The following is a 25,847-nucleotide window of genomic DNA, read 5'->3' as shown; positions in this document are numbered from 1 at the left end:
CCAGAAAGACCACTAGAGCCCAGGAGGTCAAGGCAGAAGAAACTCTTAAGCTTTTTAACTTAAAGAAGTCAAAGACAAAAGTTAAGGACATCAACAGAAACAGGGAAATAAAATGTGATACTACAGATGTAAAAAAGGATATAAAGAACATAAAGATCTCCAAAATTTAATAAATTAAAAATTCATTGCATAGACCTCATAGCTAATTATATACAAGGATGTGAAGTTAGTGTTCTTAAAAAGAGTGCAGTAAAACAGTATGTAGTACAGACAAAGTTCAACCATGTGAGCACTACCACTGTAAGTAATACAGAATAGGACATTTATTATAGCACTAAAACTTTAGACAACTACACAAGACACTGGGTAAGTAAGGGTCAGAGTGGGTGAGTTAGAGGATCAGAAAAATTTGCTCTCCTCCTCTCTGAAGAACCAGTATGGGTGGACAAATTAGAACTTGCCAGAGATCTCAGAAACCAGGCATGGCTGACTTGCAGAATGGGACCATTAAGGAGAACTAGTGGAGACATCTGTGTCAGGGTATTGCCTTTGCATCTGAGATGAAGTAGGCCTGAGGTCACTCTTGGTCAATAGTGCTAGCCGGTGAATATTACAAATGCAGAGTTGGGAAGAGTATGGTTAATTTTGAATTTGCTTCTCTGAGTGTTGATGCTTCTGGTTCTTACAGCCTAACACCAAAACAACCAACAGAGGTTATGGCTGTTTCTTCCTCTCCACTTTCCAAATCATGTACAAACTTCTATTTTGGCCCACTATAACCTGGAAGCATATAGGGAAGCACATATGGAAAACATATTTCTAGCTAAGCTAAGTTTACACTGTAAAAAACACCACAAGCATGGGAGACAAAGAAATAAAAGGAAAATACAGGAAGAGAATAAAGTATATACAGGACAGAGTGAGAAAATGTAACATTATTTCAACTGAAGTCCTAAGAGGAGAAAAAAAGAAATAGGGCACAGATAATAAATTTTACCAGCCAAGGGTAAAAAAAAAATTGTGGCTGATAATTTTTCAGAAATGGTCAATGACAGAAATCCATAGAGTCAAGGATCCTAAGTAATTTCAGGAAAAAAGAAATAAAAATAAATCCACAACTAGAAACATTATAATGAAACTGTACCTCATCAAATACACCATAAAAAAATCTTAAAAAATGGCCCAAGAGAAAATATTAAGTTGAAAGGTGACTTGTCAATAGCAGCAATAAAAGTCAGAAAACAGTAAAATGATATTCTCAACATGCCAAATAAAAACCCAGAACAACACAGAAAGAACAATAACAGCAAAACTCCCAACCTTGAATTCTATATGCCTTGAAAATACCCTTCAAAAATGAAGATGAAGTAAAATACTTTTCAGACAGAGGAGTAGCTGATCTTGCTTTCAACAGCAACTGAAGACATATACATATTTCACGGATAGCCTATGTATTAAAAAGTTTCCTAAAGGAAAAAAAAAACTCTTTTTAATGAAAGAATTATTTTTGAAATTCATTTAGAGATACTCTCATGAAAACCATCACTATGAAAATACAAATATGATCCTGCATATAATTTTAGAGGTTTCCTGCCAAGTTGAAGCCCTTTCATGGACCCACTGAATTACTGCTGACATTTCCCTAACATTTCTTTCCAGTATGGCATTTGGGTTCATAGGTTTAAAATACAATGGAATGGGAAAAGCATTATTCTATAAATAATGTACTATTGTATTATTTGAGCTTACACTTACTTTTATTTGTAGAATTTTTGTATGTCAATTGCTTTCAAAGACTTTGTTACAGCTATACTGCCCATTTTGAAAGTTAATTACCATCTTATTTCTCTCAGTAATTACACAGACAATAAGTGTAGGTCTATAGCTAAAGGCAGGATACTGGCTAATCTGAAAGGAGGGGATTATATCCCTCCATAAGATGTGGGAGAGCTTAGGGATGATGAGAAGAAACTGAAAGATAAAATAATTTTTCTTATTTCTTTTTTTCCAGCTTTGTGCCTCACTCTTCTCTTACACCTGGGGAGTCAAGTCTGGATCCTCTGCTCCATATTTATTTAGCAAATAAAACACTGATCTCAAACAGCAACGGAACCTGTGTACTTGAGGTAAGGATAAGAGTCCTGAGGAAAAAACAGGTTCTGTGTTTTTATAATCTTGCCTCATTCCCTGCTTTCCATGGCAATTTTTGCTTCCTTATTCAGAATCTTTCACCATTCATTAACATCCTACTCTAGAGAATTTCAGGTTTTATCGTTTTTGGCTCTACTAAATGGTTCCTACCTCTTAAATTCACTTTAGATCTGCTAAAAGTGTGCTGAAATATCTCAATTTTTGTAGTCACAATTCTATGGGTTTTCACATTGTTGGTGTTACTTTGTCATAACATTATTTGGGCCTTGGAAAGAGAAAGAGATGCATTTAAATAATCCATTATTAAATGCATCTCTTTCTCTTTCAAGATGAAAGGGTTGAATAATTTTTTTTTTGAGTTAATGGATAAACATATACAGGTTTTTATTCTTCTAGAAGTGACCCTTTATTACTTCCCTAATAACTTTTCTTATTTATTCAGACTGGAAAATTCTTCCTGAAACTTGACTTAATAGAGTTCTATTCTCTTCCTTTCTCTACTCCTCCTTCTACTGACAACTAGTTTTAAATGTAGTATTTTCTCATATTGATATTATCTTAATATACATTCTCAGCTTTTTTGTTCTCTGTATTTTATTATGAGCTTATTTGCTTTTTCTCTTAGATTTGGCAACTAAGGATATTGTTCTGAAGTAGCTTGATATCTGCTTGTTCTAGTATCCTACCAATCTCCATTTCAATCATGTTACTATTTGTTTTGTCTGAACTTTTTTCTACAGAGCAGCTAGGATAATATAGAGCATGGTAATTAAGAGAGTATTGTGTGACTTCACAATTTCTAAATTAAAATCTTGGCAACACTGCTGTCTTGAGTTCCTTAGGGTGTTGCTTTTCCAGCTGGAAACCTCTGTGGCCAGTGGCGCGTTTGCCTGAGTTTTGCTTGGGCCCACTGGCTCGTTCTGCCCCGTCAGCCTGCCAGGCTGTGCTTGGCTTGCACCACCGGCTAGGATCCCACGCCGGCCAAGGGTAAGCCAGGCACGGAGTGGCAAGAGATATGTGAGAAAGTGAGCGTGGGGTCCACCCACTGCGCACAGCCAGGCATGCTGGCTGCTGCAGCGTGGTGGGCAGCTCCAGGCACCGGCACAGGTGCGGGCTCTGTGTAAGGCTGTGGCTGGATCAGATGTACCACAAGCAGCTTCCACTGTGGGCACCTGTGTCTGGATGAGGGGACTGCGGTGGCACCCAGAAGCTTTGAGACGCCAGGAACCACAGAGCCCCAAAGAGGGTGTCACGGCCCTGGCTCGGGGAGCCCCTAGGTCTGGCGTCCCCAAAGGGCCTCTTCAGCTCTTCTCTCCTTTTCATCGCCCACAGCATGGCGATCGGGGGGAGTTTCAGCCCTGTTTGTGTTACAGCTCTTTCATTCCCACCGTTCAGTTGGTCTTGACTTCTTGTCCTGCCTCTTAAAAAAATGAGGTATGCGGACAACTGGAGGGTGAGCAAGGTGGAGAGGAGCTTTATTGAGCAACAGAACAGCTCAGAGGAGACCCCTAGTGGATCGCTCCTTTCTGCAGACAGGTCATCCTTATCACTCCAGGAGACCTGAAGTGGGTAGTTCCTTCCCACAGCTGGTAGTCTCAACATATGTCCGAGTCTGGCTGAGTCCAGGGTTTCAGTGGGCTCAGAAGGGAGAAAATATGCGCTTATTTGTCCATGGGCTGTCATTGGCAGGCCCGAAAAAAGCACCGTAAGTTCTCACTCTGGGTAGTGGACTCCAGCTGGAACTGACAACCCGGCCCCCAGGCTTCAGGCCATCCCTGCCTTGAAGGTGGGGTTTCACCTGGGATGCACCCCTTTCCACCCAAGGGCCTGTCTGCCTCTTGCCACCATCAACATGCTGTCCCCAGTGCCCAGGCTGTTTGTGTTGAGGAGTGCTGCAGGCCCATGCTGAGCTACTCTCACCACCCACCCTGCCCGCCAGCCTCCCTCCTGTGCTTGTTGGTGCCCAAAGTCTGGAGGAGGCTGAGGCAGCAGGGAGCTGGTGTGTCAGCGCTGTCCAGAGTGCCCACACACTTGGTAGAGTTGCTACAGTGCCCAGGCTTGGTCACAACTTTGCTCCATGCCAGAGTGGGTGCTGGAAGTGGGGAGAGGCCAGGGAGCAGGAGCAGGTACTTTCAAGCCTGCGATGGCAAGGAGCTTCCTGGGCCCCCAAGAGTGCAGTGATGCTGGAGTCCAGAGCCACAGCTGGGTGGCTGCAGCTATGCCAGGGAGCACGGGCTTCTGCCTCATCAACTAAGTAGGGGTCTGGGCTCTCGCCTGCTCCTGGCTCCCACCAGCTCTGCAGAACATGCAACCCTGTCCATGTCTCACGCTGTGCAACCAGCATCCTTGCAGCAGCTGCTCCACACTGGTCGTCACTTCCATCACTAGTTACTAGCAATGTGACTAATGCCAATTATTTTAAATATAATAAATTTGAGTTTTTTCCTTTTTTCTGTGGAGGAAATAACTCATTAATATGAGGATTAAATGAGAAAATGCATATTAAATACTTCACCAGAAACTTACTAAAAAATCTGTGGGCTCTCTACAAATAAAACAAACAAAATTTCTGCCTTTATCGTTTTTAAATTAAATTCAGGAAGACATGTAGTAAATAATAAATAAATGTGACCAAGTGTGTTGGCTCATGCCTTTAAGCTTAGCCTTTAATCTTAGACGCAGAGGTGGAGGATCGCTTGAGCCCAGGACTTAAAGACCAGCCTGCACAACATAGGGGGACGCCATTGCTACAAAATTTTTTTTAAAAACAACATATCCAACTGTGGTGGTGTAAACTGGTAGTCCCAGCTATTCAGGAGGCTGAGGTGGGAGGATTGCTTGAGGCTGGGAGGTTGAGGCTGCATTGATGAGCTGTGATGACACCACTGCACTGCAGCCTGGGTGACAGAATTGAGATCCTGCCTCAAAAAATAACTAAATAAATAAAAGTAAAGTATATAGTGTCATAGAAGACATGAGTTAAGGAGAAAAAGCAAATACTTAAGAGTAGTGTATATTATAGTACATAAATTATATATCATAATAAAACGTTAATGATAGAAATAAACAAAGAATGGAAGATTAGAGAATATAGGAAGTACTAATGGGAAAGAGAAGTGGATAATCTTTTATGCTTTTATTTATTTTTATTTTTATTTTCCTCATTCTTGCTGTCATCTTAAGGGAAGTGGTTAATTGTTGGCTGTTTTATACAGAATAGTCAAGGAAGAGCTCACTGAGGTAATCAAATTTGAGCAGAAATTTGCAAGAGAAGAGATATCCATGTAGCTAGTTGGGTGAAGAGCAATGCAAACAAAGAATAACCAGAGTAGACTTCCAGGCAGGAGAATGCTTGGCATGTTCAGGAAGACAAGCAAGCAAAAAAGTGTAGCCAGAGGACAATGAATGAAAGAGGGTATAATATGAATTGAGGTCATGGAAATAACAAGGTAGGGTTGGGGAGGAAGTGGGACTGACTGCAAAACATTTTGTAGGTTGTTGTCAAAGATTTTGGCTTCTGTTTAAGAAAGACAGCAAATCATTGAAAAATTTTGAGCAGAGAAATGACCTTGTCTTCTTTTCAGTTTTACTGGGTCATTCTGACTGAGGTATAGAGAATAGACCAAATAAGACAAGAGTAGAAGGATAATTGCTTGATCAGTTCTTCCTGCCCGCTGCATAAATAAAGACCATGGCATTGCACTAAAGGAAAGTTTAATTGACACAAGGCCTGCCACACTACACAGAAGATGGGGTTGTTACTCAAATCAATCTCATCTCAGGCTTTTAGGTTAGCAGTTTTTCAAAGACAGTTTGAGGGAAGGGATGGGGTGGCCAGGTAATGGGTACTTGCTGCTGATTGGTTCAGGCAGAGATGAAATTGTAGGAGGGCACAGCTGTCCTCTTAAGCTGAGTTGCTTCCATGTGGAGCCCTAGGAGCAATCAGGTCCAGGTGTCAGACAGGCAAAAAACCTGAACAAATATCTCAAAAGGGCAATATACTATAGTGATGTTGCATATCTTGTGGTCAGACCACACCTTAGCTCTTCCCCCTAGCCTGATAATGTTTCATTAGATTTACAAAGGTGGTTGAGTTTTGGGGGAGGCCTATTATCAGTTAAAACTAAATTTTATATTGAATGGGTGCTGTGGCTCGTGCCTGTAATCCTTGTACTTTGGGAGGCCAAGGTGGGAGGATTGCTTGAATCCAGGAGTTTGATACAAGCCTGGGCAATATAGGGAGACCTCATCTCTATAAAAATAACAAAATAAGATAAAAGTCATGTAAAGTAAATGTCTCTCAAAGTTAGCTTAGCCTAAGCTCAGGAATGTTTAAGGGAAAGGCAAGATGGGGCTGGGTGGTTAAATCAGATCTCTTTTACTGTCATAATTTTCTCCCTGATATAATTTGCAAAGGTAGTTTTAAACCCTGCTTTGGGTTCCATAGCACCTTACTCTTAAGGTGTTGGCTATAGAGATGGGAAAAGGCTGATGATCACTCTAGCTTCTTCCTGTTGACAAGAGGCATAGTTGTGGGATTGAGGTGGGTTATGCACAAGGGAAATAAAAATAAAACCACTTTGCAGTTATCTGCATCTACTCATGGGGTTCCCAGTTAGTGTTCCTAGGCTTATGTGACAAAGATGTTGATATCCTTACCAACAGTTTTAGCACAGCACTTAAATGAACTGCAGACTAGTCCTGAAACTAGATCGGTTCAGTTAAACAGCTGTTTCCAATATGAGGAGATGGCATCTCAGGTGGTCTAGGCTTCTGTCTGTGATGAAGGCAAATTGATTTTTAATAAGAGGCATTTCATAGAGACAGAAGAAAAATGAAGTTTAATGTTGGGCACAATTTATCCAGATGTTAGACTCAAAGAACTTTTAGTTATAGAAGAGGAAGGCACTGGCAATCTGACATATTCTTCTCACCTGTATAACAAGGACTAAGCTTCAGCTTGCAGGGCCTCAGGAAATATTTTGATGGGGTTACGACTAGATTTGCTAAAAATATGGAATGTAGATGACACAGAGAAATCAAGGATGACTCCACAGTTGTTGGCTCAAGCGTTGAAACATTAAATTGCTATTAACTGGAATGGGGAAATCTTCAAGAGGATCAGGTTTTGCAGAAGTCAAGTTTGAAATACGGATAAACTTCCATGTAGAGTTGCTGAGTAGCTAGCTGAATAGATGACTGGCCTTGTGATAGAATTAAGATTAATCATCACATAAACACTGTATATTCATGAGGTTATATAAGATCACTAAGGGAGTGGGTGTAGATAAAGGAGTAAAATGCTGAATCCTAAAGTGATTCAATATTTAGTGGCCTTAACATGGAAGCTAACACTATTGTTATGACTCAGTAAATGACAGGACATTCGAATGCATCCAGTATAATTTTTTTAAATTATAATCAAGTAACACTACTAACAGTGTATTTAATATGTAGAGAATCCTTTATAGATCCACGAAGTCCAGGGCTGAAGAGGTTGCTCAGAAATGTAATTAGGCACCCTAACTCTGTTTTCTTTCTATCCGTCCTCATTTGTCCATATGTTTGTCTCTTCATGTATACAAAGTAACGACTGCAATCCCAGGTGTTGTTCACAATACAGGTTGGAAGAAGCAAATATAGGAAAGGGACAAAGAAAAGAAGAACCAAGCCAGTCAAGTCTGCTTATTTTAAAAACATTTCCTGGAAAGATTACCTACAGATTTCTGTAGTTTCTGAAAGAATAGCTGCAAGAGTCTGGAAGTATACTTTAGCTTTTCATATTCTCTAGCAGGGGTCAGCGCACATTCAAGGCAAAGGCCAAAGAGCACTGAAGACTTTGGGACCATGTGACCTTTCTCCCAACTACTTACCTTTGCCATTGCAGCGGGGAAACAGCCATAGACAATATGTAAATGAATGACTGTGGTTGTGTTTTAATAAACTTTATTTACAAAAGTAGGAAGGACTCCAATTTGATCTGTGGGCTTTAGTTTGCTGACCCCTGCTCTATAAAAGTGTGAGAAATTGGAAAAGGGCCAGTTTGTGGCTTTGAGGGTAGGTATTTCATAATTATAGTAGATGTATTCTAGGCAGCTACTATTAAGCAACACTGATTATCTCAGTAAACTGTAGAGGGAAAAGCACTGAATAATGGACAGCTTCACCACTTAATACCAGTGTGAACTTGGGCAAGTCACTTATCCTTCCAATGCCAAGTTTTCTCATCTATAAAACAGAGACATTAAAACCTACCTCGCCTACCTCTACAGATTAGTGGGAGAATTAAACGAAATAATGTGAAATAAAATGAAAATGCTTTGAAAACTCTCTGGTATTCACAAGTATGTGGTACTTCAGACTTGGCACAAAATGCATTCTGTAAAATACATTGAGCTTTTCTTTCCTCTTTTTTACAATGTCTTTTCATATAATTACAAAATGAAATATAGCACACTGCAAGAAGGTAAAGTGTTACCATTGTAGCCTAACCCTTCTTAGACAAGTGGTGAGAGCAAAGTGAACTCAGATGTGAATTACTAGAAGATCTAAGTGAGAAAGCATTAGATATACAAAAGTCAAAAAATAAATCTTATGATGGATAGTTCAGAGAAAACACAACCCTAACAATGCAATGATTATGTTGTGGTAGCAAGAAAAATACTTTATATAGTATCTTTATATGAGCCAACCTTTTTGACTTCTCATTTACTATTAAAAATACTATTTAATAAATTTCTGTAGATAGACATATTTGCTGTTTAACATTGAGGCTTTTATTTTATTAATTACATAAGCTTGGAACACAGATTCAAGGGCCCTCAGTTATGGTCCTCAATTTATCCCTATTTACTAGTATCCTCTGAAATTCAGGGAAAATTATTTAACTTACTTGGGACTCAATTTCTTCACCTATGGAACATGGAAGTTAAACTAGGTATCATAAGATAATCTTCTAGTTTTTCAATTCTTTGTTTCTACTTGAGAAAATATAACTTACCTAGTGGTATATATTACATTCTTATAGTCATCCAAGTATCATAATAAGTTATTAAGGAATAACTAATACATTTATAACACTGTTCAGAATGCATATTTCTTCTGCTCAAAAACCACACAAACAGCAACACTGACCTTTCAATGGAAAATGAGGATAGTAGTTGATATGCTAACCTGTAGCATAAAATGAAATTTGGAATATGATAGAGCATGAATAATAACATGCTCACCCGCACCAAGGGAACTCTTTATACTATAGGAAAAAGAAGAAAATTTGTATTTTTTTTTCTTTATAGAGTTAGTGAGTATAAGTGCGGATTTCTTACATGCATACGTTGTCTAGTGGTGGAGTCCAGGCTCAGAAAAATTTTATTAGACATTGATTTTGAATTTTATTTGAGTATTTACACTTCCAAAATGCATTAACTTGTCAAGTGGAAATCAGGAACATTCATCTGTCTACTGATGAACGAGCAGAGAAAATCTGGTACCTACAAAGCATCCAGATAAGAATATAAGTACAAAGCATGCAGTTGCTTTGCATTCAGCATTGTAACAGGCACTTTCATAAACTCCTCCTGAGCTCATTTTGCCTAATTTTTATTGGTTCTGTCCATAGAACTTTCAGGAATTTTTTTGGTTTTTGGCAGTTAAAAGTGTTAGGCTCTGTGGCAAGTTTGAATCCCACTTCTATTACGTTAACAATTGTGTTACCTAAGACATATTGTTTACCATAATCTTTCTGTCACTAAATTTCCTCATATATAAAGTAGGAGAAGTTGTAAGAGAATTAGAGTGATGTGAGAACTAAAGAGTGTCTGCCACATTGTAAATATTCAGTGACTTTAGCCACTAACTGAATTATAACCTTTCTTTCCATTCATTATTCTCTTTTATGCTTGGGAACTCTAACATCCATAATAATGGACTTTCTAAAATTTGGCCTCACTGTTCCTGGAACACCTACTAGTAAATTTTACTTATACTCTACTCGAATTATCCATAGGCTCATTAGAACTGCTGACACAATCTTATTTGCATGTTAAAAAATTTATTCTCCCTCTATGGAAAGAAGACTTGCAGATTATGAACATGAAAGAGAAAAATCAATTATAAGTCTGTTATAGTAAATCAGAGTAGAGATGACAGTATTTGTGCTTGTTCAGTCATAATGAAGTTGTAGAGAAACAGAGATCAGACTAGATTTTTCAAGTAAAACTCACCTCCCACTTGCCCCAAAGAGGGAAAACAACACAGGATTTTTTTTTTTTTTCCATTCATGTTAGGTGTCCATTATAGCCCATCTGGTGTATATGCCATCCCCATTCAAGGACCAAAGCTAATATTACTTTTCACAGTAGCTGGAGGAAATAACACACTGGAGGATATCATAGTGGATTAAGTACTTTGGTCCAGAAATGATGTGCATTCTTCCACCCACACCTCACGGACTGAAACTCACCACCCAGCCCCATCCTCCAGACAGAATTCAGGAAGTGCAACTACCTTGTGTCCAGAAGGTGGGCTAGAGAATGAGGATATTTTTCAACAACACAAATAATGGTCACATCTGTCTTCATTGTCACCAAAAACTTGGTTGATCCTCTTTTTTACAGGGGTCTCCCATTAATCACAGTAATTTATTCCTGCGAATTAGAGGTTTGTGTGTGAAAATACTAACAAGTAGTCTATTTCTTAATAATTTAAATGAAAAATATTCCTAATGAGTTACACATTAGTCAAATATTTACAACCAATATATTACTTTTTAAAATGCATTAAAGAATACACATTATGAACTATTGCCTAAGTATATAAATTGCTTACATCTTTGGTTCTTAACTACCAAACAATTAATACGGTTGTTAACAAGCAGTTCTTTTGCATTCAGTAAGTTTTCTTCCATTGATACATCTTTTCTCAATAATTTTTATACAAATTTCTTTATTGTTTGGAGGACTTGTTTTACTATTTTAGACAAGTACTATAGAAGTATAAAAAGTAATGTGGCAAGATGTTCAACACAAGTACAAAGTCATAGAGAATATTTTAACTGACAATGACACTGTGACGTGCTTCATATAAGAATGGTATTTCTTTTGTTGATACTCTGCAAGTTTTCAAAATATCTGCATAGGATTTAGAAGTTCTGTTAAATGTATTTGTTATGCAACCTGAGACTTTCACATATACCATTTTTGCTAAAATATTGCTATTGAGTTTTTGAAATTTTTTTAGATAAATATTGGTCAAAATATTTACATTGAGAAATATATAAGTTCTACTAAGTTTGGATAGAAAAAGCAGAAAAATGCTCTATTAAGGAAATATTAATGGAGAAGATGTTCCATAAGGTGTAACTGTTTACTTCTCCTGTTTCTCCTGTTTCCCCAGGTGGGGGGAACACAAAGTCCCAAGCAATCTTAGTATCTAACTAAAATCCATGAATCTAGGTAATGTGATAGTCTCTAAATGAAGTCTGGATGTGATTCCTATTGACCTAAGTGTCAATGATCCCCTTTCCCCTACCAAATATTACATAGTGAAGCAGACACAAGACAACCACAGTGACCATTTTGACATGGGAAGAACAGGAGATATAATGGTCATTGGTCAACAGCAATTCTGAAATCCAGCTGTGTGGAATTTATGAGGTGCTTTTACACTGGAAGTGTATTCCTTGATTAGACCCTAATTTCACTTCCTAGGATTAGCAATCCAGTTCTGTACCTTGTTTTCCATCATCCATGGGATTGACCTTTGGGAGTTCTTTAACTTTCTATTATCCTTCTTGTCTTCACTTAAAGAGGGAATTTGAGAATTTGTCTTCTCTGAAGGCTGTGCAGGATTTTTTTATAGGCTTGTTTTACATCTTTAGAATATTGAGGTCATTTTATTTTTTAGTCCAGAGAGGTGGATTACTTAGTGGAACTATAGCCTCAAAAGGTTCATTGCCCATTGCCTTATGCACAAGACAAATCAATACACCAAGACATCAGGTTGCAGCAGAGAAGGAGGTTTAATTGTAGGGCCGCCAAAAAAGAGACAGGAGGAAACCTGAAGGCTGTCTTCTTGAGGAGTTGGAGGGTAGGGTTTTTAAAGGTTTTGGAGTGGACTGATGTGTGGAGATTGTTGATTAGTTGAAGAGTGCAGGGTGCAGTCATGAGACAGGGAGAAGAAGAAACTGCATTCTCGTGCTGATTTAGTTCTCATGTGGGGTTTTCGGGTTGGCATCAGCTGTTCTGCTGGAATTCAGGATTCTTAAAAGTCTTATGATTCTAACTTCAGATATCCTACCTAGAAGAACAATGGACATGCAAATGGTCGATATCTAGTGACTTTGATTTTGGTTACAAGGAAGTGAATCAAATTGCAGCCTGACTAATGCATACTTGTAACTATATTTCTGTCCAGAATTCTTGTTAACCCTGTGATGACAGCTTCAGAATAACCCCCTTAAAGATTCAAGTCTTTTGTGTGTGTGTGATAACTTCTGTTTATAAAACATACTATTCTTTTAATGATATGACTCTCCCTTTAGATTTAATTTTGGGTACCTTGATCCTGCCAGGAATCTGTAGAACAGGCTTACCTTCAGTCTCATTTCCTTGCACTATTTGTTCAACTGAAAGGATTGACTGAGCATCATCTTAAACTACTGTATAATTTTAACAGTGAGTGTGATAGTCATACACTTTACTGTGAATCTGAGTTTTGATTGACCTTTGCTGATCAAATTATTTCTCAATTTTGCTTTTTAATGGTTGTGGTTAAAAATGTGTTTCAACCCTACACACCCTTAAAATTCTAAACAATGCCATCATATTTTTGCATGAAAACCATTGAATTATTTTCCAAGCTCATCTCTTTCCTATAGTACTGTGTCTGGAATTGGTGGGCTCTTGGTCTCACTGACTTCAAGAATGAAGCCGCGGACCCTCGCGGTGAGTGTTACAGCTCTTAAGGTGGCGCGTCTGGAGTCTGTCCCTTCTGATGTTCAGATGTGTTCGGAGTTTCTTCCTTCTGGTGGGTTCGTGGTCTTGCTGGCTCAGGAGTGAAGCTGCAGACCTTCGCGGTGAGTGTTACAGCTCTTAAGGTAGTGCGTCTGGAGTTGTTCGTTCCTCCCGGTGGGCTCCTGGTCTTGCTGGGCTCAGGAGTGAAGCTGCAGATCTTCGCCGTGAGTGTTACAGCTCATAAAAGCAGCGTGGACCCAAAGAGTGAGCAGTAGCAAGATTTATTGCAAAGAGCGAAAGAACAAAGCTTCCACACTGTGGAAGGGGACCCCAGCGGGTTGCCATTGCTGGCTTGGGCAGCCTGCTTTTATTCTCTTATCTGGCCCCACCCACATCCTGCTGATTGGTAGAGCCGAGTGGCCTGTTTTGTCAGGGTGCTGATTGGTGCGTTTACAATCCCTGAGCTAGATACAAAGGTTCTTCACATCCCCATTAGATTAGTTAGATACAGAGTTTCCACACACAGGTTCTCCAAGGCCCCACCAGAGCAGCTAGATACGGAGTGTCGATTGGTGCACTCACAAACCTTGAGCTAAACACAGGGTGCTGATTGGTGTATTTACAATCCCTGAGCTAGACATAAATGTTCTCCAAGGCCCCACCAGAGCAGCTAGTTACAGAGTGTCGATTGGTGCACTCACAAACCTTGAGCTAAACACAGGGTGCTGATTGGTGTATTTACAATCCCTGAGCTAGACATAAAGGTTCTCCAAGGCCCCACCAGAGCAGCTAGATACAGAGTGTCGACTGGTGCACTCACAAACCTTGAGCTAGACACAGGGTGCTGATTGGTGTGTTTACAATCCGTGAGCTAGATATAAAGACTCTCCACGTCCCCACCAGACTCAGGAGCCCAGCTGGCTTCACCTAGTGGATCCCGCACCGGGGCTGCAGGTGGAGCTGCCTGCCAGTCCTGCACCGTGCGCTCGCATTCCTCAGCCCTTGGGTGGTCGATGGGACTGGGCGCCGTGGAGCAGGGGGTGGTGCTCGCTGGGGAGGCTCGGGCCACACAGGAGCCCATGGAGTGGGTGGGAGGCTCAGGCATGGTGGGCTGCAGGTCCCGAGCCCTACCCCGCGGGAAGGCAGCTAAGGCTCGGTGAGAAATCGAGCACAGCATCGGTGGGCTGGCACTGCTGGGGGACCCAGTTCACTCTCCGCAGCCACTGGCCCGGGTGCTAAGTCCCTCATTGCTGGGTGCCAGCAGGGCTGGCCAGCTGCTCCGAGTGTGGGGCCGCCAAGACCATGCCCACCCGGAAGTCCAGCTGACCCGGAACTCCACCTGGCCCGCAAGCGCCGCAGGCAGCCCCGGTTCCTGCTCGCGCCTCTCCCTCCACACCTCCCTGCAAGCTGAGGGAGTGGGCTCCAGCCTTGGCCAGCCCAGAAGGGGGCTCCCACAGTGCAGCGGCGGCCGAAGGGCTCCTCAAGTGCCGTCAAAGTGGGAGCCCAGGCAGAGGAGGCGCCCAGAGCGAGCGAGGGATGTGAGGACTGCCAGCATGCTATCACCTCTCAGTACCATTACAAATGCAACCATCACAAATTCTCTGTTAAACTTGTTCAACTTTTGACCTAAAGCTACAAGTTCACTGGGATATTTTCTCTCTTTCATGGTATCACAAGTGACAGTTTTATGTTTCACTCTTGCATAATACAAATTGCCATTCTTACAGCCTCCAGTAAGAGTTCCCTTGCTGTTTACTGCCCAGACTTAAAGTAAATACTGTGCAATTTATTGTCGTTGTCACAGTAGCACCAATTTCAGGTAATCAATATTTATACGAAGATAAACTGGGAAAGGAAAGAGATGAAAGAAAGAAAGAGAAAGAAAGAAAGAGCAGAGAGAGAAAGAAAGGCAGGCTGAAAGAAGGAAAGAAAGAAAGAAAAGAAAACCTGAAATATATTGGTTTTTAACAAGACAGTTTTTTTTGTGTGTGTGTGTGTGTTTTTTTTTACATAATATGCCCATTTCCATTGAGCCGGGGGCTCTCTGTTCTTATGAGTCCATACAATACATAAAACACTGCCGAGCACACACATAGTCAATATGTATCTATTATTACTATTATTATCATTATTAATTACAACTTTGAGGCTGGGATATTTGTTACTATCTTTGAATTTGTTATTTTGTAAATTAGTCATTCCTCACTTTTGACCTCTTTACTCCATTCCTGGTCTGTATTCTAATCTCCTTATTCGGGTCCATGGCTTGTTTTAGGTACACAAATACAATTGATTTCAATGATCAGAGGAGCTTTAATTAAAAAATTAGGGTTTGTTTAAAACAGATTCAATTATACAGGGAGTGGATTAAGGTTTAGTTTATTCATTGTATCTATCCCTGTATAGACTCTCACCCTTATCAGAGGGATCATGTGAGTTCCACAGTACATCATCTATGCTTTTGGACATTCCAGACTTCCCAGTGATATGAGATTACTAAATGCATATAGAAGATAACAACAACAACAAGAAAGCAAAGACTATGATCTTGGCCTTAGAATTCAAGCAAACTCTAGGTAGTGGCTCTGTTTTAGCCCCTAAATATGGCAAGGTCTGAGCCAGAAATGAATTTGATGAACTGTGTGACTTGATGAACTACAAATACAAGAACCAAATAATCACTGTGAGATTTTAGACCTCAAAAATCTCCCAGGACTGAATAGTCTGACTATAAGTGCTTTGTATCATCGTCTAGGAGGTTCAAAACGTGTATAGGAGATGATATTTGTGGAACCTCTTAGGGACTAAGAGACTGTACACATCACTACACAGGCTTCAGTGATTTAGATCATGATTGCTACCTGGAAGCTGCTATCTGGAAGCTACATTTGAAAAATCTGCAATTAAAGGAAGGGAAGGAATAATTTCAGAACATCCACAGGAAAGTTCAGTAAAGATAAAATAGTTTTGGTAACTGAAAAATATTACATTTGCAAATGATTATTGCGATGTAGAATTCCAAGAGCAATTTTAGATAGACAATTGTTACATTTAACTTCAGGGACTACATTAAGAACCTTTTCTTGAGAAATTTGCCTTGCTTAATGGCTTTAGAGCTAAATGGAAATCATTGTCACTGTAATTTCAAATATAAAACAAAACAAAATAGTTAGATGCAAGTTTTCAATTTGCATATAAGCAATTGTGTTTAATTTTCAGAAACTTAAACTCGTTAAATTTCATTTATTCAGTAAACATAAAAATAGAAAACATGTATGTTATAATTATATGAGACTATTTCACAACCTCTCTTTGCCTAAAATATGCGGTATTATATTGACATTTTCACACCAGAACTTTCCTTTTGTTAACTGAGGCAAGTCACAAAATTAACATGTTTTTGTTGTTCATATTGGAAAGATTTAAAAGTAAGCAAATGAAAGCTGGATAAATTTGTAATTATCTGAATCCTCCATTATGCCTGCATTAGTTTTCTGTTGCTATAACAAATTGCCACAACCTTAGTGAAATAAAACAACACAAATAGATTATCTCACAGTTTCAAGAGGTCAGAATTTGGTGATTTCAGCTAGTTTCTCTGCTCCAAGTCTCCCCAGGAAGAAGTCGAAATGTTGACAGAGTACCATGGCTTTTCGGGGAATATAAGATCATCTGTTTCCTTGCTCGCTCAGATTGCTGGCAGAATTCAGTGCATTTTGATTTTGAGATTGAGGTCCCTGTTTTCCTTCTGACAATTGGCTTGAGGTCTTCTCAGCCTCTAGAGGCAGCCCACTTTCCCTGTATAACAGCCCCCTTCCTCTAGGTTGAAATTTTCTCAGGCTTTGAATTTCTCCCCTCCCTCCCTTTTCCAGAGCATCTGTATTATTCAGGGCTCACTAGGGGAACAACATTAATAGGATAGATGTGTATATAAAGGGGAGTTTATTAAGGAGAATTGACTCACACGATCACAAGGTGACATCCCACAGTAGGCCGTCTGAAAGCTGAGGAGCAAGGAAGCCAGTCCAAGTCCCAAAATCTGAAAAGTAGGGAAGCCAACAGTGCAATCTTTAGTCTCTGGCCAAAGGCCCAAGAGCCCCTGACATACAGTAGTGTAAGTCCAAAAGGTCCAAAGCTGAAGAACTTGCAGTTCGGTGTTCAAGAGCAGGAACCATCCAGCACAGAAGAAAAATGAAGGCAGGAAGACTCAGCGGGTCTGCTCTTCCACCTTCTCCTGCCTGCTTTATTCTAGCTGCTCTGGCAGCTGATAGATGATGCCCACCCAGATTGAGGGTGGGTCTGCCTCTCCCTATGCACACTAACTCAAATGTTAATCTCCTTTGGCAACACCCTCACAAACACACCCAGGAACAATAGTTTGCATCCTTCGATCCAATCAAGCTGACACTCAATATTAACCATCACAGCATCTTTCTGAATTCAGCTGAAAAAAGGCTCTCCTCCTTTAAGGACTAGAGTGATTAGACTGAAACTGTCTAATCCAGGATAGTCTCCTCATCATACCCTTCATCACCTCTGCAAAGTTTCTTTTAGCATGTAAGCTGACATATTCATAGGTGCAATATCAAGGGATTGAAGATTAAGGGGGCAAAACTGCCAACCCCAATACTAAGTCATTTTAAAATACAGGGTTTAATGTAAACATAACATTCCCATACTGATATCTATCAGGGGAACTTTCATTGCTTTTGTATAAGTTTGAGATTTCTATATAGCCACTAAGTGTGTCTCTTCTATGCCTAATATCATTATTTTAGAAAATATTTTCTCAGATTCTTGAACTGTAATATGAGATATTGAATTAAGTTGTAATGTTTACTTTAATTGCTGTTTGAGAATGTCTGCCTGTCTGCCTATCTATCTATCCATCCATCTATCATATACTTACCTGTAGTTAATTATTTAGGAATAGGATGCATTAATTCCTGAAAGCAGAACATTCTTCCATGTGATTACTCCCTTGCTTCCCACTCAACATGAGCCTATGTTCAAGAAAGGTGAGTTATGCTAGGTTATACAAGAGAGACAGAGAAAATACCAATTCTCTTCTGTCTCACTTTATTCCAAAAGTAAACACTATGCACCATTTATGACTCATTGGACGTCTACTGCATGTTAGACATCATCTAAGAAATGTACATACATTACTTTTAATTCACAAAATAATTCCATGTTTATTTAACAATGATTCATATGTACATACTCAAGACTCTGAACTGAACTGATTAAATGGCAAATCCAGGCTAACCTATTATCGCTTCAATTTTTTTTTCAAAAAGTTTTTAGTGAATACCTATTATGTATTAAACTTTCCCCTAGGCACAATACTATACTAAAAATTTGTACGTGTAAATTCATAAAAATTATTTATCTCAGCTGTCCTTTAAAGATAAATTTATTTATTATAAACAATTGATAAAAATTACCCAAATTATTTTGAGCTGAAGCCACCCGAAATATCTGCATTAAATTTTAATGTAGTTCATTTCAAGGGATAAACATTCATTTTATATAAGCAGTTTAAAAATTAAGGCAAATGATTTTAAAATAATAATATATATGCAAAATGTTTTTCATGTTAGTTCCTCCTGGATGATGACTTCGCTGTCCCCTGCTTTCTACTAGGTTCCTACGAAAAATAGAGATTGAGAAAATTACAACCAAGTCTTTGGAGGTTATCCAGCAGGACATTGTCCATCAACTGCATCAGCTTGTGTGCCCAGAGCTCAGACTCTTTCTTTCCTCCCAATTCTGTAATTAGAAGTAAGGTCTACTGTTTGCCTGGCCATACCTCAAATTAAGGTATTAAAAAGGAGAATCGCCAAGCGTGGAGGCCCAGGCCTACAATCTCAGTACTTTGGGAGTCTGAGGTGGGAGAATCACATGAGCCCAGGATTTTGAGACCAGCCTGGGCAACATAGACAGATCTCAGCTGTACAAATAATTTGAAAATTAGTCGGGTGGTGTTGTGCATGCCTATAGTTCCAGCTACTTGGGAGGGTGATGTTGGGAGGACCACCAGACCCGGGAGGTTGAGGCTGCAATGAGCTGTAGCTGCCCCACTGCACTCCTGCCTGGGTGACAGGGAGATACTGTTTCAAAACCAGAAAAAAAAAAAAGAAAGATTATTCCAATAGAGTAAGAGATATTCATTAAAAATGTGGTCTTACTCTTGATTAACTCAAGAAATGCAACAATCTTAACAATGATAGTCTGCTTTGAAGTACGTTTTTCTCCAATGCAGTAATCCAAACCAGGTGTCCCAAATATTTATTTTTATTATTCCAAGGAAAAATAATTTTAACACCACCATCCCATAAAACTGTTGTATAGATCTTAAATAGGAAAAAATATGCAATTTACTTACCATAATTTAATAATGTATAAAAGAATGTAGCTACTACTATTATTTTAATAATAATAATATTACAATAATAATGGAAAACATGTCTAAGGAAAATTTGATTAATAGCAGAAGTAATTTTGAAATCTCTAAATCAGAAAATTTATAAAAAGTTGATGTATTTCAAGGTAATTTAAGTTGGTGCTCTAACTTATGGCTAACCAGATACAGAGCAACTGTTTTCAGTGTAGCCTGTAGAAATAAAGAAGAAAAATATAAAGTTCAAATTTCTCATCTCCAAAGGTTCTCCTCTGTGTCTAACCTGTATGAAGAAAACAATGGATTAACCAACTGGGGAGAAGAGTGAGCCCCAGAGAGAATCAGCTGAGAAGGACAAACGACTCTGTCTCATTCTGGTCTCCGTTTAGATATCCCTTTATTGCTGACATAAACTGCAAAAGTTGTTCAGTAAAATTTATAGGCATCTCTGTCTTGTGCTTGGAGACTTGGGAACTGCTTATTTTTTGTTTTGTTTAGTTTTATTATTGTTTCTATAATGTGCCACAATATTTGCCACAAGGAAAGATTAGTGAAAGCATAACACCACAGCTTTATAAACACCTGTTAATTAACTCACTTAACTTCTCTTCATTGAATGCTATGATTATCTGTATTTGGTGATTCATCATATTAGAACTCAGTAAAAGAGACACATCAAGGAAACATTTAAAAATAAAAATTATACTTTACAGACAAGCAAATGCTGAGAGATTTTGTCACCACCAGGCCTGCCCTAAAAGAGCTCCTGAAGGAAGCGCTAAACATGGAAAGGAACGACAAATACCAGCCGCTGCAAAATCACGCCAAAATGTAAAGACCATCGAGACTAGGAAGAAACTGCATGAACTAACAAGCAAAATAACCAGCTAACATCATAATGACAGGATCAAATTCACACATAACAATATTAACTTTAAATGTAAATGGACTAAATGCTCCAATTGAAAGACACAGACTGGCCAATTGGATAGAGTCAAGACCCATCCGTGTGCTGTATTCAGGAAACCCATCTCACATGTAGAGACACACATAGGCTCAAAACAAAAGGATAGAGGAAGATCTACCAAGCAAATGGAAAACAAAAAAAGGCAGGGGTTGCAAACCTAGTCTCTGATAAAACAGACTTTAAACCAACAAAGATCAAAAGAGATGAAGAAGGACATTACATAATGGTAAAGGGATCAATTCAACAAGAAGAGCTAACTATCCTAAATATATATGCACCCAATACAGGAGCACCCAGATTCATAAAGCAAGTCCTGAGCGACCTACAAAGAGACTTAGACTCCCACACATTAATAGTGGGAGACTTTAACACCCCACTGTCAACATTAGACAGATCAACGAGACAGAAAGTCAACAAGGATACCCAGGAATTGAACTCAGCTCTGCACCAAGCGGACCTAATAGACATCTACAGAACTCTCCACCCCAAATCAACAGAGTATACATTTTTTTCAGCACCACACCACACCTATTCCAAAATTGACCACATAGTTGGAAGTAAAGCTCTCCTTGGCAAATGTAAAAGAACAGAAATTATAACAAACTATCTCTCAGACCACAGTGCAATCAAACTAGAACTCAGGATTAAGAATCCCACTCAAAACTGCTCAACTACATGGAAACTGAACAACCTGCTCCTGAATGACTACTGGATACATAACGAAATGAAGGCAGAAATAAAGATGTTCTTTGAAACCAACAAGAACAAAGACACAACATACCAGAATCTCTGGGACACATTCAAAGCAGTGTGTAGAGGGAAATTTATAGCACTAAATGCCCACAAGAGAAAGCAGGGAAGATCCAAAATTGACACCCTAACATCACAATTGAAAGAACCAGGAAAGCAAGAGCAAACACATTCAAAAGCTAGCAGAAGGCAAGAAATAACTAAAATCAGAGCAGAACTGAAGGAAATAGAGACAAAAAAACCCTTCAAAAAATTAATGAATCTAGGAGCTGGTTTTTTGAAAGGATCAACAAAATTGGTAGACCACTAGCAAGACTAATAAAGAAAAAAAGAGAGAAGAATCAAATAGACGCAATAAAAAATGATAAACGGGATATCACCACTGATCCCACAGAAATACAAACTACCATCAGAGAATACTACAAACACCTCTACGCAAATAAACTAGAACATCTAGAAGAAATGGATAAATTCCTTGACACATACACCCTCCCAAGACTAAACCAGGAAGAAGTTGAATCTCTGAATAGACCAATAACAGGATCTGAAATTGTGGCAATAATCAAGAGCTTACCAACCAAAAAGAGTCCAGGACCAGATGGATTCACAGCCGAATTCTACCAGAGGTACAAGGAGGAACTGGTACCATTCCTTCTGAAACTATTCCAATCAAGAGAAACAGAGGGAATCCTCCCTAACTCATTTTATGAGGCCAGCATCATCCTGATACCAAAGCCGGGAAGAGACACAACCAAAAAAGAGAATTTTAGACCAATATCCTTGATGAACATTGATGCAAAAATCCTCAATAAAATACTGGCAAACCAAATCCAGCAGCACATTAAAAAGCTTATCCACCATGATCAAGTGGGCTTTATCCCTGGGATGCAAGGCTGGTTCAATATACACAAATCAATAAATGTAATCCAGCATATAAACAGAACCACAGACAAAAACCACATGATTATCTCAATAGATGCAGAAAAGGCCTTTGACAAAATTCAACAACACTTCATGCTAAAAACTCTCAATAAATTAGGTATTGATGGGACGTATCTCAAAATAATAAGAGCTATCTATGACAAACCCACAGCCCATATCATACTGAATGGGCAAAAACTGGAAGCATTCCCTTTGAAAACGGGCACAAGACAGGGATGCCCTCTCTCACCACTCCTATTCAACATAGTGTTGGAAGTTCTGGCCAGGGCAATTAGTCAGGAGAAGAAAATAAAGGGTATTCAATTAGGAAAAGAGGAAGTCAAATTGTCCCTGCTTGCAGACGACATGATTGTATATCTAGAAAACCCCATAGTCTCAGCCCAAAATCTCCTTAAGCTGATAAGCAACTTCAGCAAAGTCTCAGGATACAAAATCAATGTACAAAAATCACAAGCATTCTTATACACCAACAACAGACAAACAGAGAGCCAAATCATGAGTGAACTCCCATTCACAATTGCTTCAAAGAGAATAAAATACCTAGGAATCCAACTTACAAGGGATGTGAAGGACCTCTTCAAGGAGAACTACAAACCACTGCTCAATGAAATAAAAGAGGATACAAACAAATGGAAGAACATTCCATGTTCATGGGTAGGAAGAATCAATATCATGAAAATGGCCATACTGCCCAAGGTAATTTATAGATTCAATGCCATCCCCATCAAGCTACCAATGACTTTCTTCACAGAATTGGAAAAAACTACTTTAAAGTTCATATGGAACCAAAATGAGCCCACATGGCCAAGTCAATCCTAAGCCAAAAGAACAAAGCTGGAGGCATCACACTACCTGACTTCAAACTATACTACAAAGCTACAGTAACCAAAACAGCATGGTACTGTTATCAAAACACAGATATAGATCAATGGAACAGAACAGTGCCCTCAGAAATAACGCCGCATATCTACAACTATCTGATCTTTGACAAACCTGAGAAAAACAAGCAATGGGGAAAGGATTCCCTATTTAATAAATGGTGCTGGGAAAACTGGCTAACCATATGGAGAAAGCTGAAACTGGATCCCTTCCTTACACCTTATACAAAAATCAATTCAAGATGGATTAAAGACTTAAACGTTAGACCTAAAACCATAAAAACCCTAGAAGAAAACCTAGGCATTCCCATTCAGGACATAGGCATGGGCAAGGACTTCACGTCTAAAACACCAAAAGCAATGGCAACCAAAGCCAAAATTGACAAATGGGATCTCATTAAACTGAAGAGCTTCTGCACAGCAAAAGAAACTACCATCAGAGTGAACAGGCAACCTACAAAATGGGAGAAAATTTTCCCAACCTACTCATCTGACAAAGGGCTAATATCCAGAATCTACAATGAACTCAAACAAATTTACAAAAAAAACAACCCCATCAAAAAGTGGGCGAAGGACATGAACAGACACTTCTCAAAAGAAGACATTTATGCAGCCAAAAATACATGAAAAAATGCTCACCATCACTGGCCATCAGAGAAATGCAAATCAAAACCACAATGAGATATGATCTCACACCAGTTAGAATGGCAATCATTAAAAAGTCAGGAAACAACAGGTGCTGGAGAGGATGTGGAGAAATAGGAACACTTTTACACTGTTGGTGAGACTGTAAACTAGTTCAACCATTGTGGAAGTCAGTGTGGCGATTCCTCAGGGATCTAGAACTGGAAATACCATTTGACCCAGCCATCCCATTACTGGGTATATACCCAAAGGACTATAAATCATGCTGCTATAAATACACATGCACATATATGTTTATTGCGGCATTATTCACAATAGCAAAGACTTGGAACCAACCCAAATGTCCAACAATGATAGATTGGATTAAGAAAATGTGGCACATATACACCATGGAATACTATGCAGCCATCAAAAATGATGAGTTCACGTCCTTTGTAGGGACATGGATAAAATTGGAAATCATCATTCTCAGTAAACTATTGCAAGAACAAAAAACCAAACACCGCATATTCTCACTCATAGGTGGGAATTCAACAATGAGATCACATGGACACAGGAAGGGGAACATCACATTCTGAGGACTGTTGTGGGGTGGGGGGAGGGGGGAGGGATAGCATTGGGAGATATACCTAATGCTAGATGACGAGTTAGTGGGTGCAGCTCACCAGCATGGCACATGTATACATATGTAACTAACCTGCACATTGTGCACATGTACCCTAAAACTTAAAGTACAATAATAATAAATTTAAAAAAATTATAAATAATACCATATGAACTTATTTTGCTAATTTTATATAATTTTAATTCAGGTCTCATTAAACATTTACCAATATACCTTGCTAATTTTATATAATTTTAATTCGGGTATCATTAAACATTTACCAATAGATATGTGATAGAATAGTTTTTGAAGTCGTAACAAGTGAGTTTCTTTTTCCCTATTAATTTGCATTCTGACTGTCACTAGTAAACTAGATATTTTAAGTCTCTCATAAGTAAATCAGTAGCTTCGTTCACAGGCTCTTGTTATATTGTCAACCTGCTGAATTAATATCAAATATAGATCAGAGGTTAAACAATATTTTTTCTCCAAGTCAACATTTCTTAGTTATACATAGGTTTCTAACACTCTAGATGTTTGATGAATGTCTGCAGAAACAAGCACGTTAAAGTTATTTAAAATCACCTGAACTAAAGATCAAAGAAAGTATAAAAATATTTCTCCTTTTCCATAAAAATCCATGTCCTAATGTTAGAAATCATTTGTTGTAACTGCATATGATGTTTAATTTTTATTTGTTTTAATGTTTATACACATATTCAATACTTAATTCGTATAAATAAGCCAGGGAAATAATAACATTTTTAGAAGCTTCAATGTATTAGTTAGTCATAGTGATCAGTCACCAATCGAAGTAAAAATACTGAACTAAGCTATATACGTATTTATTTTTTCTTAGTTTTATTAGAAAATAAAGGCTTACTTTTTTTTTTTTTTTTTTTTTTTTTTTTTTTTTGAGACAGAGTCTCACTCTGTCACCAGGCTGGAGTGCAGTGGCGTTATCTCGGCTCACTGCAACCTTACGTCCCGGGTTCAAGCTGTTCTCCTGCCTCAGCCTTCCTAGTAGCTAGGAGTACAGGCACGTGCCACCACGCCCAGCTAATTTTTGTATTTTTAGTAGACACAGGATTTCACCATTTTGGCCAGGATGGTCTCAATCTCTTGACCTCGTGATCCACCCACCTAGGCCTCCCAAAGTGCTAGGATTACAGGTGTTATCCACTGCGCCCGGCCTAAAGATTTACTTCTTAAAACATATAGGAAAATAATGCCATATTAAATTATCTGGTTCAATAAAATTAGTCTTAAAATTGGTCTAACTTGTGGGTTTATTATTTGAAGCAAACAAGGTTGATTAACACATTAATTGTCTTAAACAGTGATTTGATTATTTGCAAGAGTAATGAATTTCTAGAGAGTGAACAAATAATTTTGAGTGAATTAAACTCAGAGAAGACTTAAACACAAGAATTAGTGAAGAAACTCACAGAGCAGAAACATTTTATATGACTATTAACACTAGAAAAATGTCATTACATCAGAAAAAATGAGTAAAACATGTAGAATAAAAGCTGGCTTTAAAAATTGGATATCA

The 25,847-nt window shown here is 38.7% G+C and overlaps 1 protein-coding gene across 32 annotated transcripts in view; it reads left to right on the top strand.

Moving 5' to 3' along the window:
- The window catches only part of LOC472247 (eyes shut homolog), a 559,821-nt gene that overhangs the window by 150,557 nt on the left and 383,417 nt on the right, over nt 1-25,847 (top strand). For all 32 annotated transcript variants that reach the window (XM_054685976.2, XM_054685997.2, XM_054685998.2 and 29 more), the window contains one exon: nt 2,012-2,126. The gene's annotated coding sequence lies outside the window, so the exon portion shown is untranslated. The remainder of the gene's footprint in view (nt 1-2,011; nt 2,127-25,847) is intronic.

The sequence above is a fragment of the Pan troglodytes genome, chromosome 5 (genome assembly GCF_028858775.2).
Source record: "Pan troglodytes isolate AG18354 chromosome 5, NHGRI_mPanTro3-v2.0_pri, whole genome shotgun sequence".
Classification (NCBI taxonomy): Eukaryota; Metazoa; Chordata; class Mammalia; order Primates; family Hominidae; genus Pan; species Pan troglodytes.
Note: the sequence above shows the minus strand (reverse complement) of the source record. Positions and strands in the feature narration are given on the sequence as shown.